General features: G+C 33.1%; 1 protein-coding gene across 3 annotated transcripts in view; it reads right to left on the minus strand.

Annotated features, from left to right (window-relative positions):
* step (cytohesin steppke) overlaps positions 1 to 15,967 on the minus strand; it is an 88,034-nt gene that overhangs the window by 61,257 nt on the left and 10,810 nt on the right. The window lies entirely within an intron of this gene.

Consider the following 15,967-nt stretch of genomic DNA (forward strand, 5'->3'; position numbering starts at 1 on the left):
TTGCTTAACCCGCCTATAGTGTCGTCGAAGTTGTTCGGCGGTGCGAATCTCCCGGCGAGAAATAATGAATTGTTCCAACAGAGAGTACAAATGAGAAATCAGCCAAAGCCATCGTTTCGATTGCGTTCAATTCTAATTCGTATTTCAAATCATTGAAAAAAATCGATTGTTCTATTGAAATTGGAATGAGCCATTATCTATCCACTGATTTCAGTCCACGTACCTTTTTCCCACAGATCAATAAAACAACACCAAATGGCGGTCACTGATATTACCAAAGTAGCATCACACCTATAAGTATGATCATCAGCAAAATATATCAACTGGTTTTGGGAATTATTGGGTAATCAAAATTTAGTTGAGCACAAAACCCTCGAAATATTCCGAAAACGAAAATTATTACTTAGTTCGCATTATATCAATAGTAAGATAATTCCCTTAAGTATGACAATTATAAAAATAAGATATGTAAAATTTTCAGTATGTACTCTCTCGGGGGAGTTTGTGTTTGTAAATTTCTGAAAAATCGTGAAATGTTTCACGGTTTTAGAAGAGTTAGTTTTTGAACGCTACGTCATAGACGAAAAGTTTCAATTTTGTTGGTTTTTCATGACGAATTATTTCAGTGACGAAATGTCCGATTTCCACCATACCAATTCCATTACAGGTTTTCGAGTATGCTCTACAACTTGCTTATTGAAACTTTTTGTCTATGACGTAGCGTTCAAAAACTAACACTTTTAAAACCGTGAAAAATTTCACGATTTTTCTGAAATTTACAAATAACAACAATCTCCCCCGAGAGAGTACATACTGAAAATTTCACATTTCTAGAAAGTATAGTTTTTGAGAAAAATGCCGATCAAATGAAGACATCCGGTATACTTCGAGTGTAAGTCCAAGTCGGAACAAAGTTCGATTAGAAAATTACCACTAAAAATTGCAAATGTCGTACTTAGGGTTATTACGTTACTTAGGTTATTAATATATATTTATTACCTAGAAATTTTACGATCAACTACAGATATTTGTATAATATGGGTTTAGCAATATTTTTCATTTACTTAAATATAATATCCACAGATTGAATCTAATTATCTAACTAATTAAGATAATAAATTAATTTTATCGATGGATAAGAGGGTATAAAACAGACTTTACATAAATTAACATCGGGAAACATTCGCTCTGAATATTATATTAACATTATTGACAATATGTTTCTTATTAAATAATATTTCTTATTAAAACAGTGTGTCGTATTAACTATTTTTATCTATGGATTATGTTTGAAACATTCAATAAATTTTAAGCGGAACTTTAATAATTGGTCGAGCGAGCGATGATTTCTAATATTTCTTAAATTATTTCCAACTTTGTAGATTTTTTTATCAAAAGACATTGGCAGGGCCCCCAGTCAAATCTTCAATACAATAACAAAATAATAAGACTAGAATGACTTGGTATAGGAATTTATCCTATAGCTAAATCTAGCAATTTAACCGAGTGACTGGATTTGAAATGGCCAAAATAGCAAAATTATAGGATGTTATAGGACTTTTGCTAAAAATATAGGATGTTATAGGACATTTTTGAAAATATAGGATTTTATAGGAATTATAGGACCTCTGGGGGCCCTGCATTGGTCACAGGTAAAGCCCGAAAAATTACACAAATATAGATAAAAAAAATAGTAAAATATGTGTAGTTATAGGAACAAATTGAAAATATAGGAAAAGGTAAATAATATGCGATCTGTTAACAATATTCAATTGCTACATTGGATCACTTTCGTACAATTTTACAATATTAAAATTAAATTTCCTAACATAAATATACAAAATATCAAAAACTCCCCGACCTTTAATTGACTTTGTACAAAATATCAAAACTCCCCCATATTTAATTGACTTTTAAGTAATTCCCCGACATTTCCTGCCGTTTTAATCTTAAAGGGAATATAACCCGCAAAGCAATCTTTATGGAAGACCCCTTCAATTTTTAAAATTCCCCTGTACAGAGGCGCCAAACATTTTTAAAGCCAAAGGCATGAGCGGCCAGAGTTGCAAACAATGGTGTTCCACACCAAATACCCGAGGTTATATTCCCTTTAATTTAAAATTCCGCGGTTATTTAACTGACCCCTGTCAATCCTGTTCTATAAACTGGTAGACTCAATCGTTCTCCGTTACCTAAATACGTTCTCGATGGCAGCAAATCCTTCTCAAACGCCAGTTCCATAAAACGCGGGAGCACATCCACGAACATTAATTTGACGAAACCGTAATTCTGGGTTGAGCGTCTCAACGCACGCGATGTGAGAAGCATATTTAATTGGGCGGAAACGGCGCAGTATCATTTAGCGGGCCTACGCTAACAGCGTTTCCGGCTGCGAATCAACAGGCCACCCCAAGACGGAGATGGATCTCTCCTCTGAGCAAGGTGACGAGCGAAACAAAAGAGGGAAGGGTCAGACTCTAAATGTCGTAACCACGTTTCGAGCACATTTTCAAAATTATTATATTCTCAAAAGGACCACATTAACATATTAACAAAACAGTTTTTAGAAAAGATTTCGGGTTTAAAAAAGGTTTATTAATTTTATAGTAACTTGAAATTAGGATATTATTAACCAAATTTTATAGTAACTTGAAATTAGGATATTATTTTCCAAATTTTATAGTAACTTGAAATTAGGATATTATTTTCCAAATTTTATAGTAACTTGAAATTAGGATATTATTTGGCAAATTTTATAGTAACTTGAAATTAGGATATTATTTTCCAAATTTTATAGTAACTTGAAATTAGGATATTATTTGGCAAATTTTATAGTAACTTGAAATTAGGATATTATTTTCCAAATTTTATAGTAACTTGAAATTAGGATATTATTTGCCAAATTTTATAGTAACTTGAAATTAGGATATTATTAACCAAATTTTATAGTAACTTGAAATTAGGATATTATTTTCCAAATTTTATAGTAACTTGAAATTAGGATATTATTTTCCAAATTTTATAGTAACTTGAAATTAGGATATTATTAACCAAATTTTATAGTAACTTGAAATTAGGATATTATTTTCCAAATTTTATAGTAACTTGAAATTAGGATATTATTTTCCAAATTTTATAGTAACTTGAAATTAGGATATTATTTGACAAATTTTATAGTAACTTGAAATTAGGATATTATTTTCCAAATTTTATAGTAACTTGAAATTAGGATATTATTTGCCAAATTTTATAGTAACTTGAAATTAGGATATAATTTTCAGAATTTTATAGTAACTTGAAATTAGGATATAATTTGCAGAATTTTATAGTAACTTGAAATTAGGATATTATTTGCCAAATTTTATAGTAACTTGAAATTATAATATTATTGGCCATATTTTATAGTAACTTGAAATTAGAATAATATTTGCCAAATTTTATAGTAACTTGAAATTAGGATATTATTTGGCAAATTTTATAGTAGCTTGAAATTAGGATATTATTTGGCAAATTTTATAGTAGCTTGAAATTAGGATATTATTTGGCAAATTTTATAGTAACTTGAAATTAGGATATTATTTGGCCAATTTTATAGTAACTTGAAATTAGGATATTATTTGGCCAATTTTATAGTAACTTGAAATTAGGATATTATTTGGCCAATTTTATAGTAACTTGAAATTATAATATTTGCCAAATGACTTACTTATTTCAAGTTCCGATATTTTTGGTTTGAAAAATTTCGCATTTTCTACAGGCACGGCCAACTTTGATCTCGCGCTATAGCGGCCAACCCATTCGCCTAAATTCCGTGAGCAAGGATTTTCCCGCTATAACGAGCGTGGCGCTGTACTCAGTTTTTTATATTAGCTTCAATGCAAAAACTATTCTAAAAATAATATTCCGTTAGGGGCGCTCAAACCATACAGCTCATAGGTTAACATAGAAACTTCAACGAATGGGTTGGCCGCTATAGCGCGATATCACAGTTAGGGGTGCTTCAGGTTATACTTTTTCAAACCAAAAATATCGTATTCATTTTATAGTAACTCCAAGGTATGATTTTTATTTTGCTAAATATGATAATAATTTGAAGTTGTAATATATTTCAATAAATATTTCAAAGGGAAAATATAGTAACTCGACGTTTTTTAACATTGAAAACGTTAATGTTACCAAAGAATTGGATTTATTTTTATAAAGAAATTTGGTCTTAACCAACTTGTTAAAATGGGAAACAAAATCACGTGACTACCTTTTCACAGCCAACTTCGATTCGGTAACTCGTGTTCATAGTTGGCCGTGCGACGGTAAACAAAATATTATTCCTTCCAGATTCTGCAGACAGCTAATTAACTTCCACCTTTTATTACAAGATGTTTTAAATAATAATAATAATTATATAATTTAGATGAATCGATCAAAATTTAAACCGCCATTAGCAAAAGAAAATGAATAATAATTCGTTATTCTTAGGAAAGATGGCGTTGCCGTTCTCCACAAAGTCACGTGACTACCATCTTATCAGCCCCCCTTGGACATTATAGTTTCGCCTATTGGTTCCTGATTTGAAGAAAAAAACAACAAAAAAAGCGTCAATACATTCAAGGTTGATTGTCTCAAACCTTGATTTTTAAAGTTACGACATTTAGAATCTCAGGTAACAACCGTTTAATAACGGAGGAGCACTTGAGAGCGTGCGTCTAAGAGTATGAACGTTCTCTTCAAGTACTTCCCACTCCGTCGCTGCCCGTAATTGGATCTAGCCCGGGGACAGCCAGGGCGTTACTTAACTAACGGATGTTACTTTCTTCCCGCGGGGGGGCGCTTTATACGTGCGCCTTCCTACCTCATAAATGTAGTGGCGTGAGAATTAAGGGCCTTTAATAGAGACACGGTACGAACATAGCGCTATTAGCTAGCATTTGCTCGAGTCTTCGATTCAATTATAGGGATTGGGCCTATGACGTCACCCACTCAGTGGCGTCGCTAGGTTGATTTAGGCAGCGCTTAAGCCACCTCTAATATTTCTGAAGCGCCACCTAAAGTTTCCGAAAAGCGCCTCCTAAATTTCAGAATTTTTCCAATTCACTTGCCGAAAATTTTCTTAGATTTTTATTAAATGCTTCCTTAAAAATGGATCTCCAAACATTTTTGGGGGCCCCCTCCCCCATATCACTCAATGGAACGCCTCTGACCAGGTTTTAAATCCTAGTGACGCCACCTTTGGATCGTCATTGAAAGCTAGATAGGTAGCGGCTAAAGCGGACGCTATTGATTTTAATTCATCGTTATTCGTAAATTTGACTTTATAAATATTGATATTTACATTTTAAGATAATTTTTGCATCATTGGTTTATATTTGATAAGTTTATTAAAGAAAAAACGCTCTTATGTCTTGTTAATTTGTCTGTAGCAGACGCTAGATCACAGGCACTACATCGGAGAAGCTAGCGCCGTTACGCCACCTATATAATAGTTTTCTGATTTCTATGGTTGAATTTTTGTGGTTCGCGGAAATCCACTTTTTCTTGAATGGCCGCACTTTTGAAATAGGTAGAACCAGAGACCACTCTCTTTCAAAAAACCGTAATAATTTTTCTGGCGGGAAAATGCCCATAGGATCTAGATAAGAGATGGCGCCACCGGTATCGCCAGCTAGTAGCGCGCGTTTCAACACTGGCGAAGGACGACTCAAAAACTAACAAGTTTGCATAATAATTTGACTTATATTTAATTTGTAAAATTGTTTAAATATGCCTGGTTGATTTGTTCAGCAAGAAATTGTTCGGAAAATAAAAAACAAAACTTGAAGTTTTTCTTTTTTCAAGTTTCTAAACGATAAAAATCGGTGAATACGCGATTTTATTATTAAGACCAAAAGCACTTTTGTTAAGACCTATAATAACTTTTTTCCTTAACAATTTTATTCCCCTTTTGTATCTGGAAAATTTGAAAATCGACAAACTTAATAAATCAACAGAATACGTACATGTTAATCATAGAATTTACTCTATTCATTTCACCAATGAATGTTTTATGAAACTTAAAATTAAAAATAGGCTAACAACATATTCAGCTGTGCCAACAAGTTTTTACGTTAATGAAGTTAAAAAAAACCCTTTCAGAAGCACTTAAATATTTACAAGCGCTTTTTAAACCATCAATGTTTTTGTCTTAGTAAAATAAAGTAGTAGAAATCAATTATTAACCCTTCAAACGTGCTCAATTACTTAAAAGGTCAAAAAACAGCGAAAGACTTATTTTGGTAATTTCTTGAAATTTATAACAGAAATAAATCAGGTTTTTGACACAAGTTTTAATTCGCTCTCTCAGCGGGACAAAAGTTAAAGGTAATTGCAACGATTCACCAAGCGGTTAATTGATAAGAACTCTGGTTTCATGATTGAAACTGTCTTTGAAAACATGATACATTTCTTTATTTGGTTTTGCATACAAAGTGCCCTAAAAAAACCCAGATATAGACCACGATTCTACATTATATCACAGAAAAAAATTAGTCAGAAAACTTAAAAATACCAAGAAAAAACAATTTATCTGAAACGTTTTCTTAATATTCATAATTTATTTCCCTCTGAATTGAATTTTTATTTTACCTTCTCTACATCTGGTCTCTAAGCCTTGGTCTTTTAGGCTGTTCTCCATAAATTTCTTGAATTAATGAAAATTATTTTCAATATTGAAATATTAAAAACTAGTAAACTTTCCAGTCTTTGCTGTAATTTACTTATATTTCCAATGAAATTTTACGTTTAATTAATTTATGTACAAAATAATTAAACATCTTAAAATGATAGGAAACAATTTCCAGAAGTTCAATACTATGAAATTGACCACTAGCAAGAGCATGGACTAATTAATTAGTCCATGGCAAGAGCCAGCCAGACTGTTTTAAGCTGGACCCTAGTTTTAACCACCGAAAAAATCCATGGTTAAAACCACTTTTTTTTTATTAAAAAAATGTTGAGAAATAAATAAGAAATATTGAAAATTTTAAATACTATTTATTTAAAAAAATGCAGAATATAGTCTGCATTTTTTATTTCAAAACGAAACTAGAACTTAACCTACACTTTTTGTCGTCTGCTACGTCGTCTTATGAAGTAATGAGGGCTAGCAATTGGGGAGTCTTAAAATTCATTTTGCACGTGAAAATACGCCGCCATTTAAGGGTATAAAAGCAGGTTAATAAGCCTGCTATACCTCACAATGTAAAGCTACTGTCACGCGCAAAAACATAATATAAGTAATTTGAGCATTTTTTTATTAGTGGCTTTAACCAGTTTAAGCCACCGGATACAACCACGTTAAACAATAACTGGTTTTTTAATATTTTAAAAAGCCGTTTTTTCCCCAACCCTGCCACTAGCGACATCGCGTGTTGATATCCTGAACTACTCTTCAATTCCCGCATGGTCCAAAAACCGTGTCAGAAATTTTAACATTGCGGGAATAGGAAGAGACGTCACTCTATAGAGTGTTGTCGTCTGAAACCCTGCGACGTCACCATTGTAATTTGCCTATTGGTAAAAAACGGTAACTGTCATGGCGGCCACTATTAACACTACAGCTGTGACGTTACAAGTTTTCAAAATCGTATCAGACGACAACACTCTATACTATACACTCTCGCTGCTTGAATTGAAACGGGAAGCAGATGTTTTGGGGCCGACAAACCAGATAAAAGTTGACGAACTTCCGCAAATAAACAGTTACATTTCCGATTTAATAAGACCGAAATGGGGAAGTTCGAACCATTTCGTCATTTCGGAGAAATAATTCAAAAGGATTTTTCAAATTTCGGATTATTCAACTTGAAATCAGGAGACCAAATTGGGGAACTAGGACACCACACATCGTAGTTTTAAGGGCGCACCTAAACTTCGCGATAACAATGTTTTTTACCGATGATCTAATTTAATTAATTTCCTCAAAAATAACAGACGGGAAAGCTATATTACGATGTAATCTATTCTCATAAATATATAATAATTTGTTTGCATTTGTGGAATATGAAGTGTAAAACTTAACGAAACAATATTGTAGATTTTTGGTAATATTAAACTACGTCATCCAATCAAAATGTGGAACTTTAAAGTTAAATATAATCTAATTTTTAATTAATATTAATCATTAATAATAATTATTATCTAAGTTTTTAATTAATATTAATCTTTAATAATAATTATTATCTAATTAATTAATATTAATCATTAATAATAATTATTATATAATTAATTAATATTAATCATTAATAATAATTATTATATAATTAATTAATATTAATCATTAATAATAATTATTATATAATTAATTAATATTAATCATTAATAATAATTATTATATAATTAATTAATATTAATCATTAATAATAATTATTATATAATTAATTAATATTAATCATTAATAATAATTATTATATAATTAATTAATATTAATCATTAATAATAATTATTATATAATTAATTAATATTAATCATTAATAATAATTATTATATAATTAATTAATATTAATCATTAATAATAATTATTATATAATTAATTAATATTAATCATTAATAATAATTATTATATAATTAATTAATATTAATCATTAATAATAATTATTATATAATTAATTAATATTAATCATTAATAATAATTATTATATAATTAATTAATATTAATAATAGTTATAATCTATGAAAAGTCAAATTTTTAGCCAGAGATTCCAACAGTAGATCGGTTTCGGCCTTTTGGGGCTCACCAGTACTGTGTAGGAACCGAGGGGCAGGTCACTTCCTTGATTAACGACGCACCCCTCGAAAGATTAAATCAGATTTAATCGTGATTATTTTGATTAAATTCAACTTAATCACGATTAAGTTGATTAATTCATATTAATAGAATTTAATAATGATTAAATCTGATTTAAATGATTAAATCCTGATTGTGAAACGATTAAATCGTGATAAGAAATTAGAACGAGAATCAGAATGATTATTGGTGCTTGGAATGATTATAATTGTGCGTGATTAGAACGAGCTGATTAGAATATTTTAATGCGGTTAGAATTATTATTTTGTATTTACCGCGCTCGTTAAAATCTCAATTCGACCGATTATATTGATTAAATCGTGATTAAAATGACTAAATCTAATGAAAATTATTAAATCGTGATTAAAATGATTAAATATAATTAAAATGATAAATCCTGATTAAAAAGATAAGATCATGATTAGAATAATTAAATCTCGTTTAAATCGTGATTAGAGTGATTAGATTTTTTAATCTTGACTAATTTTTTAATCACGATTACCCTGATTTAATCATTTTACTATGATTAAGACGCACCCAAAATGGAAGTGACCTGCCCCTCGGTAGGAACTCTGGTTTTACTCGGAAATCTGCCGATATCAGTAAAACCAAAAGTGACATAAGACCCAAAAGTGTGTCAACTCTACCTTTGCGTCCGTTAAAATATTTACTGAGAGCTAGTCTCACAATAGACTACATAACCTACTAGTTGGAATAGTACTAGCAACGGTATATTTAGTCTATGGTCTCGCGCGATTTTATCTCTTCGATTTATTCTCCCGTAGACCAACGTTCTAAAACGCCTCACTCGGCGGCGCTGCAGTGGATGAAATTTAAAATTTTGATGACGTATTTTCAACCCCCTCTCCCACTCCCTCTTTTTACTTGGCGACAAGTTCTCATTAAACATTACACCGTACTGACACACTTTTGGGTCTTATGTCGCTTTTGGTAAAACTAATATACATTCACATATAGGGCACTCTGAATGTATATTAATTAAAATCTAATTAAATAATAATAATAACAATAATAATTATTATTATACATTTTTTTACTATCTACCGCTTAGGCCTAGTTCTGATTTCACCCGCTAGGACCGATGGCGTTTGAATCAAACTTATTTTCCAAGAGAACTATTCAACTATCCCTGTGAGTTATTGTTAATCCATGGGTAGATAGCACCACCTAGAGATCGGCGTTTGAATAAGAAATTATCCAATTATTTATTTTTATTCATAACCGCAAATTATACCAAAAATATACGAAAAAAACGATTATTTTTGCATGTTAAATCGTTGTTTATTCGTATAAAATGTTCATTAACCCAACTTTTCATGGTTAATCGAAATTTTGCCGGTTAATTTATTCGGTCCGCCGACCTCTAGCGCCACCAACTAATGATAACTGTTTCAGTTCGTACGTGATTTCCAAAAAGAAATCATCAAATTCAAATTGTGACTCTAGCTCAATAGCATAGATTATCCGTTAGGCCTATCACTAATTTCCCTCGTCGAGGATCGCCATCGCAATAGAGGAGATATCTCCGCGAACTTTGCACCATCGCCGGGTTTTTGCCCATTGACAAGGATCTCGCACGCCCTGGCTCTAAGCATTAATACTCCATCGCGAATCGCCTATGGCGTTTTATTGAAGAGCCGATTGAAGTTGAAAGCATCCCCGATATTCGGGTCAAATAGAAAATTTATTAAAGTTGAAAATGTGACATCAAAAGAGTCTCTACAGCGACAGAATAGCGTTTTTGCTCGAATACACTTGGAAATGTTGAATATTCAATTCCAATGAATGCGTAACCATTTTCCGTTTCAGAAATAGCCCGCTGAATAAACAAATTCTTTCGTTTATTTTCATCATACAGGGTGTCCCAACATTTGCCTATAAAAACTTAAACACAATTTTAAAAAATTGGATGTTACTGTGATATTGGAAATTCTCGCGTTTTTAAATTTTCAGGAAGTATTAATTTCATAATTTAATTTAGGAAATTGAATTTCACTTTTAAGAGTAATTATTCTCGAGTTAACAATATATAAAAAAATTCCGGAAATGTGTACGCATTTTATTTTTCCGGAAAATTAACAACACTAGTAATTATGGCCATCAACTTTGAAGAAAATAGCTTTGACCCGTGCGATTATGAGGACGAGGCGGGGATAAGAACAATGGAGATGCTGCCCTTCAGCCACAACGAATGGAGAAGTGAATCATTGCCAAATGAACTTGGTCTTCTTTGGCAGCAGCCACCGACGGAGCTTGACGCATTATCCAACTACGTCGCACGGGCTCTACAGATAATACTAATACACTTCGATTTTTCTATTTATAGTCAACGGCAAAATCCACAACTGACACGAAGAAACCGATCATTCGAAAAAACTCTTCAAATATCGTAAGGATTCACGTTTGTTTGATTTGAAGTAGTGTTGTTAATTTTCCGGAAAAATAAAATGCGGATTTTCCGCCTAATGGGAAAATAAAAAATTAAACAAATTACTTATTTAAGGGTTTTTAATGTTTTTATCTTTTTATCGATTTAAAATGTCTAATACCAGTAAACATACTACAACACATTAATAGTGTTACATTAGTAATCAGTTTAAAGCTAGTGTAGACGTTTAGTTTTACTTTTAGATTCGAAAAAATCAAGAAAAAATTCCGCTTTATTTAAATTAGCAAACCATATTAGACTAATTAACTTAACTTGAATAATTTCTTACTTAAATTTTTTTGAGGTACAGATTTTGGAACTAACATTTCAATGTATTTAAGTACAAAATATTTTTTTAGCATTGTCAACTGAAATCCAACTCATTCAGTAGTAATTAAATTAGGATTAATTTAAATTTTAGATTACGATTCCGGAGAACGTGAATCATTTGCCAAGGGAAAAACGTATAAAATGTATATATTTTCAATTATTGACTAAGTGATAAATAATGGTTTTAGAGAAATTTCCCTTTTTGCGTCCGAAACGAAAGCATCAATTTCAACGTTACTACCGATTTGAAACTAATAATTCAGACTTACTTTCCGTGGTCTGACATTTGAAAAATAATTTAAATTTATTAGAATTAAAATTAATGACTAATGCTATAGGAGAATAATTAATATTCTTTGAGAATTTTAAATAAAATGGGTTAAACCAAGAAGTCACTCTCCCTAACAATTGTAATTTGTAAGTAGAAATAAATATGAATCAACGATTTAGCGGTGCTCCCAATCCACCACACGCTCTGACAAGAGGCCATTCCATAAAATAAGCTAGGCTTGCTGAATTTGTTTTTATGTAGCTCATTTGTCACGAAGGTATTAGAAGTTCAGTTCAGATTATACTTAAAAACATGGTTCCTAGTAATGACCGAGGCCTTTTTTTCCGGAAAATTTTACGTATTTTTCCGAAAATATTAAAAGTTTTCATTCCATGATTAGTCTAATATATTGTTGGTAATTTTAAATAAAGCGGCATTTTCGCCTAATTTTTTTCGAATCTAAAAGTAAAACTAAACTTCTAGACTAGTTTAATCTGATTAACAATGTAGCACTATTAGTGTTTTGTACTTTTGTAGTATGGTTACTGATATTAGACATTTTATATCGATAAAAGTTAAAAACATCAAAACCCTTAAAAAGTAATAGAGACTTGGCACTCCGTAGCTTTGGCCATGGCCGCCATTGTGGTAACATTTTTCTCCCCACGATAAAAACTATTGAAAAAAAAAACTGTGACGTAGCACTGCCAAGTCCCTATTTATGTTTTATTTTTTTATTTTTCCGATTTGCGGAAACATTTCTGGAAAATTAACAACACTAAATTTACCCTTATGTCCAGGGCTTTTCGTAGTGAAACGTCATCGATACGTCACCCGTCTCACGTTGTTGATTTTTAATTTAAAAAAAAATCAAAAACAATGATTTTTTTTATTTTTTATTAATTTTTAGGGTTTTGTCACTTATTAAAAGCAATATATAAGCTTATTGATATAATTATTATTTTTGTATAAATAATATTCAATAGTAGACAGTTTTATCATGTCAAAAAATATTTATTCCAAGAAATAAGTATATTTGTATCACAGGAGTAACCATGAAGTAAAACTAAACAGTGTGAGAAATAAGGCACTATCACAGGCCAATCGCCAGTTTAAAAATTAAATCGCGATTTAAATCGCTGATTTAAATCAACTTGATTTTAATCAAACAACCCTGGTTGTTGTTTGTTAAGTTAATATAGTGACGTCAAAAAAAACCGTCAGCCACATCGAGACGAAAATCTGCCGCGATAAGCATTCCAAGTAGAGATATGGATTCCTGTTTATATACATAATGGAAACTTTACACCTGTAAACAGAACGTCATGTTTTTGCTAAGCCTTAATATGTTAATAAACGCTACCTGGTTAACTGTTGAATACCGTAGAGGACAAAAGATTCCATTATTTCAACAAGCACTATATAAACAGCTAGGAGCAACAAACACAACACCCGCGACAAGGAGAAGTGGAGAACGCAACCCGTCAAAAGTCGTGGATTTTCTTGTGTACATTTTTCATTGGCTAGACGCCGTCGGAAGAGGAAAAATCGGAAATTGTCTCCCCCCCCCCGCCCTAAAACGTTCAGCGTAAAGGCTCGTGACGCTCGTCCAATGAAATTCGTACACAACCCTTCGTTATCGTGTTTAAAGTCTAGCTGTGTTCTCCTTGTGTTTGTTGCTCCTAGATAAACAGTAGTGTGTCAGAATTTATAGCCCGGTGTACCTAGTAACAAAGACCATACCACCGGAGGCCTATCATCATAGTGCCCTACGCCAGCGTCCCCCGAGCCCGAACAGGTGACAAATCCAGCATGGGTAGTAGTACCCTACTACTGATGGTCTCACCTTAGACGCAAGCCACTCAACCCAGCAGAAGGTGCAGCAATGGGTGGACCAATCCCCACTTCGCACACAGCAGTGGGAGTAAGAGTGGATGCTCTAGCAACTCCAGCCGACACCCTACCTACGGAGGTAAAGAGTCAATCACTTTGGAGAGAGCTCCTAAAGGGGAACGACGAGCACACAGCAGTCCAAGTAACCCGGCACAGCTGGCCCCGGAGATCCTGGTGGGACCCCAAGGGCCGGGAAACGGGACCGCCGTGCCCGCATATGGAGGCCCGCCGCCCCACTGCTGGCTACCCAATCCGCCGAGGCGGCCAGTTTGCACGGACCCTCTCCGTTAGCCTGAGCCGAAGCTCAGTATCCAGCCCAAACCTGACCGAAGTCGGAGGTGGAAATAGGACCATTTGATCAGAGTTAACATCTCCCAGTGCGCCACCGCCCTTATGGGTTACAAGAGCCGGACCCCGACTCCCCGGTAAAGCCACCAGTTATTGCACACTCTAACCCATTTAGGGCCTCCTAGATAAAAATATTACTTCTTGGTGATTTCAATGAAGATGTTATATTGAAGCGCCTATTCTACCATGATGGCCGCGGATGACCTCAACACAGTCATTCTAAGTGAAAATAAAAACGTTGCTGGTGAATCGAAACTCGACTTCCCTAAAATAGAGCAGAGCCGAAGAAAAGGGCGTGAGGTAAACAAACATTAACGAATGATTAATCGGGCTGAACTTCATGGCCGCGATCATTTCGGCAAGAGTCAGACTTAGTTCGTTTTCATCAAGCACCACTCTCGGCGGATTTCAATCAGTCCACGTTCGCTACCGAGGACGCGTTCGCACGGCCAGTTGACAGATACATATCCCGAATAATGACCAGAAATAGCATCCCAACTAACGACCAGAAATAGCATCCCAACTAACGACCAGAAATAGCATCCCAACTAACGACCAGAAATAGCATCCCAACTAACGACCAGAAATAGCATCCCAACTAACGACCAGAAATAGCATCCCAACTAACGACCAGAAATAGCATCCCAAATAACGACCAGAAATAGCATCTCAAATAACGACCAGAAATAGCATCTCAAATAACGACCAGAAATAGCATCTCAAATAACGACCAGAAATAGCATCTCAAATAACGACCAGAAATAGCATCCCAAATAACGACCAGAAATAGCATCTCGAATAACGACCAGAAATAGCATCCCGAATAACGACCAGAAATAGCATCCCGAATAACGACCAGAAATAGCATCCCGAATAACGACCAGAAAATAGCATCCCGAATAACGACCAGAAAATAGCATCCCGAAAAACGACCAGAAAATAGCATCCCGAAAAACGACCAGAAAATAGCATCCCGAATAACGACCAGAAAATAGCATCCCGAATAACGACCAGAAAATAGCATCCCGAAAAACGACGAGAAAATAGCATCCCGAAAAATGACGAGAAAATAGCATCCCGAAAAATGACGAGAAAATAGCATCCCGAAAAATGACGAGAAATAGCATCCCGAAAAATGACGAGGAATAGCATCCCGAAAAATGACGAGGAATAGCATCCCGAAAAATTGTCCAGAAATAGCATCCCTAAAAATTGTCCAGAAATATCATCCCTAAAAATTGTCCAGAAATATCATCCCTAAAAATTGTCCAGAAATAGTATCTCTAAAATTGTCCAGTAATAGTATCTCTAAAATTGTCCAGTAATAGTATCTCTAAAATTGTCCAGTAATAGTATCTCTAAAATTGTCCAGTAATAGTATCTCTAAAATTGTCCAGTAATAGTATCTCTAAAATTGTCCAGTAATAGTATCTCTAAAATTGTCCAGTAATAGTATCTCTAAAATTGTCCAGTAATAGTATCTCTAAAATTGTCCAGAAATAGTATCTCTAAAATTGTCCAGAAATAGTATCTCTAAAATTGTCCAGTAATAGTATCTCTAAAATTGTCCAGTAATAGTATCTCTAAAATTGTCCAGTAATAGTATCTCTAAAATTGTCCAGAAATAGTATCTCTAAAATTGTCCAGAAATAGTATCTCTAAAATTGTCCAGAAATAGTATCTCTAAAATTGTCCAGAAATAGTATCTCTAAAATTGTCCAGAAATAGTATCTCTAAAATTGTCCAGAAATAGTATCTCTAAAATTGTCCAGAAATAGTATCTCTAAAATTGTCCAGAAATAGTATATCTAAAATTGTCCAGAAATAGTATCTCTAAAATTTCCCGGAAATTGCATCC

Source organism: Leiobunum rupestre, chromosome 1 (assembly GCF_980474605.1).
Source record: "Leiobunum rupestre chromosome 1, qqLeiRupe1.1.hap1, whole genome shotgun sequence".
Classification (NCBI taxonomy): Eukaryota; Metazoa; Arthropoda; class Arachnida; order Opiliones; family Sclerosomatidae; genus Leiobunum; species Leiobunum rupestre.